Here is a 6,024-nt window from a genome sequence, read left to right on the forward strand (position 1 = left end):
CTGTTGTATCTCTTTCTTTGGGGCCTGAGTATATTTTGTGTAGCAAAGCAGTGTATTTGTATTCCTCCACTTAGTACTCTACAGAGAGGTTGTCTCAAGTATTCTCCTTGTCCACTAGGTGGAAGTGCTGCATTTGACAATCAAGGCACCCCTCCTTGTTTTTAGATGGGGGTGCTTGGCTGTTAAACGCGGCTTTGTACACATTTCACTCTCCCTTGCATTTGACATTACATTATGGTTGACCATTGAAATAGGTTTTTTTTTTTTTTTTTTTTTTATGAATGGGCACACAGCCATTAGAGTATGTCAAAGCCCTGCTGGTCACTGCACAGCTAGGAACAGCATTTTAGTTCCAGATGGTGGTATGTGGAAGGAGGGATGTCTGGAATTGGAAATCCACTGTTGTCTGGAGGAGCCTATAAAAGTTCTGATCCTCACTTCATTGATTCTGGCAGTCACATTTCATATGCTGTGTTCACCAAAGTGTCATGGTCTTGTTAAGACCCCTTAACCCCTGCTGGTATATGCCATCACTACACCATCTGGTAGCATCTTTCTCCATTTAAAGGCATTTCAACTTGGTGTATTCTGAGTGACAAAGTGGGCCTCAAAAAAGAATCCGTCTCTGTTTAAACTTGTATAGTAAGAGCAATATTGATGTTACAGAAAGAATTTCACTGGCCATAAAGGGAAAACATTTTTTAGGCCAGATATTGTTGCTCCATCTGCCAGCAGGGGCTATGCTAACCATCCAAACTTTGGTTATTTACAGCTAAATGGCTCAACCAACCAGGAGCTGGAATTCTTTTGTGAGGGTGGAAAGTGTGAGCTGGGAAAAGACCTGCCAGCTGACTCTGAATCACCCAGAAATCACAGGTGTGTGTTTGTGTGGAGGATGATGAGCGTCTGCGTTTACGTAACCTCCGGTTTCTCATCCCCCTATACACATCCCACTGACACTACAAAAATAACCCTAACACCATCTAAAACTCACCTCTTCAACAGGAGGTAATCTGAACACTGCAAGAAGATTGGCATGTCACACATTAGCATGAATTTTTTCCTCAGACAATTAGTACAGTCTATTACATCTGAATGAGTCACCCTGAGAAATGTGGGCTTAATGTGATCTCCATCCAGTAACAGAGCTGGACTAAATGGATATATGCTGCCACTGAAAGTTGTCTTTTATAGTGTGTTGTAGGTGTGAGGATGTTATTAGTAGGTTTACAATCCAAAGGTGTACAATCCATTTTTGTATAGCTCCCCTTTTATTCTCAGGCTTTCTATGTAGTGATTGATCAAGTTTTGAAAGTGAAGATCTTTGGCTTTACAGTGAAGTCAACATAACATTAGGACAACTAAATCCATAGTATCTATGTGTTTATGATTATTCCCACTAATCCTGGAATCCAGCAGCACTAAAGCAATTCAGTTCTGTTAAAAGAAGCCCATATATGACTCACTCTGCTGTAACTGCTTTTTTATTTTATTTTTATAAAGCATAAAAAAAAAAACAGAATTCTTGTTGGGAAATCCTTTAGGGACTATTTGCAAACAATATTTACATTAATTTGTGTCAAATATATATTTGTAAACCGTGTTAAAGGTTCCAGGTTCTAATCTGCTCTCGTAGTTTTTTTTCTTCATCATTAAAATCAAAGATGTTCATCAATGATTGTATATTAAGAGCAGGGGCATGTTTGTGTGCCTTTTGTTTTGTGATTTCACCGGAAAGAAAAACATCATAAGTAATAGGCTATTTTCTACCCTGGTTCTGAGGCTCTCTCCTGGAACGCTTGGTTTTTATGGGCGTGCTGCACTGAATACTTATAAATAAACGCCCACAGCTAGGATTGGATAAGATTTGCACATTTAATGAGCTTCAGCTCCCCTGTCAGAACGTGGGAATTGTTTTGAAAGCGTGTGGGAAACGGCAACCGGAATGAATTCATCTCTTGATCATCTATCTTAAGATAGCCCATCGGCAGGCCGGACTTACGTTTTGGTAGCCTGTCTGGAAAACACATAGTCCTGGGAAGTTGGGCTTTGCGAGCCCTGGCCCATACATGTCCGAGTCTGATCCCGAATCGCAATGAACCAACAACACCACAAATAAAGCATTCTTCAGCCTGTGACAGCGTGCTGAGGTATGTTCAGTTAGACACGTACACATAATCATTCAGTTCAATCAGTTGCTTCATTCATTCATGTAATCTCATCCTGTCTGCAAATCCAGTCTCTTGTTTACAAACGAATCCGTGGTGAAAAAAAGGAACAAACGTGCAATGTCTTCCCCACGTGAGCTGGATATTCATTAAAAATAAAGTTCATTCATGCATTCATAATATTGGATTCCGAATTAAGTTTATGCGGTATGTTTATTGCTTAGAAGTTCGATCCGGTTTAGCTCTATGTAGGCCTATGTCATGTTAGTGGCACGAGACGGTGGGCGGGGCTACAGAATCAGGCGTTGAATGTTGAGGCGGTGTTTCACCAGAAGATGACGTCAAGGAGTGGCATATTCTGAGATCAATCGTTTGCTGGGCCTGGTGTCAATAAAAGCTTTTCTTTGACTAACAAGGAAGTTTTCAGCTTTGAAATTTACAGGATATTCTTATATTACCATGACCTTTTATATATTAAAAGCTCAAGGGAAAGTTAATTTCTCAATTCATAACCCCTTTAAAAGACTTTTTCGCATGGTTCCTTGCAAAAATACTGTTTTAACCTCAAAACATTTGACCACAGAACAGTGCATGATTTGTAAACTAATATAGTTTGACATTTGCAACACATAATTAGCTCTATATGTATGGATTTTCTGATGTTGTAAACTTGCTCGGTTGCTCAGATGGTACTGCATTGCACTGTTATTTTCAAAACGCAACAAGGCATTAACCTTTTAGTGCAGTTTACTTAACCAATGTAATAAATGAATGCAAATCAGGCAACATTTCGTTTCTGCATTTTAATTTTACTGGACATTTCACTTTGAAAGTGCCGTGAAACCGGCAACAAGCAACATTATTTTTCAAGGTATTGAATGAAAGATGTAGGTTAATGTCTTTACACTAAATAAAGATGTAACATCTTTACACTAAAATAAACCTTTTTATTTTATTATCATTTAACATTAGAGGATTTTTCTCAATACTAATAAAAATCTTCACATAGTTTTGTAGAGGCAACATGTCCATCTTACAGTATACAGTATATTTGGCAAAGGTATGGTAATGCCAATGTGAAACTTGGTCTTTTCATTTGGACACAAGTTCTCATTTTCATCACTGTATTTCATCTATGGGGATACACTTGGGGAACAATGTCTTGGCATGTCTGTTCAATCCCTGTGAGCCATGTTAATAAAAAAAAAACTAAACAATTAAATAACATGACATTACAAAGCCGGCCTCTTTTAAATAGATGGTAACAGAATTGACAAAGAACTGAATTGTATGAGGAAATTAACTGTGGTGGTAGTACAAATTACATTTAGTTTGTTTATTTTTAGATTGTGGATATTCTTTAACACAGAATTACTGCACACATATAGGATTCTGTCTGAATTGCCGCCCTGATCTCATGAGAAAACGTAACTATTTTACGAGGTGGAAATTTCAAATGAATTTGTATGATGTGATTCATTCAACAATTGTATAAAAAAGGACAATTAAGTAAAAGAGTTAACGACAATTAAAAGATGTGGTCATGTCAAAGCAATAAAAGATGTTCACACACACTGCTGTTGTGCTGTGTGAAGAGTGTACTTACTTTAGTACTAAGAAGTGCACAAGAAGTGGTGCTAAAAACTCATCAATTGAATCAAAGTTTCAAGCATATATACAGTCCTCTCATGCTAAAGACAATTCTGCTACATTCTCATCTAAGAATACCGTTTCTGTGGGGTTTTTTTTGGAAGTATTTGTTTGTAATGTAACCGTCATGCAGAAGTTCTATGTCATAGTTGCATATGTTGCATGGTGTCATATTTTTTTTATCTGATACTAAAGTACTTTTTGTTTAGCCTCCTCTTTATTACTTTTGAGGTGGTCTTTTTGCTGTGTAATGTTTAAGAAGGACTAATTGAGAAACGGAAACATGTCTGAATTGTGGAAGTGTCTTCTACACCCCCTCCATCCCCCTGTGTTTGTAAACTAAAGCCCTTGCAGGAAACAGAGGGTAATAGGGTTAGAGTTCAGCTGTGCCTCTTTAAGGGATCCTCTCCTCAGGACAGAGGGCTACTAAACGATCGTGGGAAAGGGGGAGGGGCTTCAGCAAAATCTGCCACCACTTCACTCCATCCGAAAAACCCTGCAGCTCTGGAAAACAAAATGAGCTGCACATTTAAATGGGTAGTTAGCAAACCTAAACCAAAAACCAAAAAAAAAAAACACATGTTCTTGCAGACATTAGAGGATTCCTTTTGGAATGTAAAAATATCAGTCTAAACCACAATGAGAATATAATGCTGTCCATTAAGGTGTCCTGTGCCCGGAAAATGACTTTCAAAAATAATTGTCAATAATTGTCTGTGTCTGTCTGTCTGTCTGTCTGTCTAATCTATTCTATTCTATCAAGGAGTGAGAAATACACAACAACTGATCAACAGAGTTAGGTGCTTCTACATCAGTGTGTCTGTCTGTCTGTCTGTCTGTCTAATCTATTCTATTCTATCAAGGAGTGAGAAATACACAACAACTGATTAACAGAGTTAGGTGCTTCTACATCAGTGTGTCTGTCTGTCTGTCTATCTGTCTGTCTGATCTAATCTAATCTATCAAGGAGGGAGATATACACAACAACTGATCAACAGAGTTAGGTGCTTCTACATCAGTGTGTCTGTCTGTCTGTCTGTCTGTCTGTCTGTCTGTCTGTCTGTCTGTCTGTCTGTCTGTCTGTCTGTCTGATCTAATCTAATCTATCAAGGAGGGAGATATACACAACAACTGATCAACAGAGTTAGGTGCTTCTACATCAGTGTGTCTGTCTGTCTGTCTGATCTAATCTAATCTATCAAGGAGGGAGATATACACAACAACTGATCAACAGAGTTAGGTGCTTCTACATCAGTGTGTCTGTCTGTCTGTCTGTCTGTCTGTCTGTCTGTCTGTCTGTCTGATCTAATCTAATCTAATCTAATCTAATCTATCAAGGAGGGAGATATACACAACAACTGATCAACAGAGTTAGGTGCTTCTACATCAGTGTGTCTGTCTGTCTGTCTGTCTGTCTGATCTAATCTAATCTATCAAGGAGGGAGATATACACAACAACTGACCAACAGAGTTAGGTGCTTCTACATCAGTGTGTCTGTCTGTCTGTCTGTCTGTCTGACTGTCTGTCTGTCTGTCTGTCTGTCTGTCTGTCTGTCTGTCTGATCTAATCTAATCTAATCTAATCTAATCTATCAAGGAGGGAGATATACACAACAAATGATCAACAGAGTTAGGTGCTTCTACATCAGTGTGTCTGTCTGTCTGTCTGTCTGATCTAATCTATCAAGGAGGGAGATATACACAACAACTGATCAACAGAGTTAGGTGCTTCTACATCAGTGTGTCTGTCTGTCTGTCTGATCTAATCTAATCTATCAAGGAGGGAGATATACACAACAACTGATCAACAGAGTTAGGTGCTTCTACATCAGTGTGTCTGTCTGTCTGTCTGTCTGTCTGTCTGATCTAATCTAATCTATCAAGGAGGGAGATATACACAACAACTGACCAACAGAGTTAGGTGCTTCTACATCAGTGTGTCTGTCTGTCTGTCTGTCTGTCTGACTGTCTGTCTGTCTGTCTGTCTGTCTGATCTAATCTAATCTAATCTAATCTAATCTATCAAGGAGGGAGATATACACAACAAATGATCAACAGAGTTAGGTGCTTCTACATCAGTGTGTCTGTCTGTCTGTCTGTCTGATCTAATCTAATCTATCAAGGAGGGAGATATACACAACAACTGATCAACAGAGTTAGGTGCTTCTACATCAGTGTGTCTGTCTGTCTGTCTGATCTAATCTAA

This window comes from Gobio gobio, assembly GCF_949357685.1.
Source record: "Gobio gobio genome assembly, chromosome: 2".
NCBI classification, from domain to species: Eukaryota; Metazoa; Chordata; class Actinopteri; order Cypriniformes; family Gobionidae; genus Gobio; species Gobio gobio.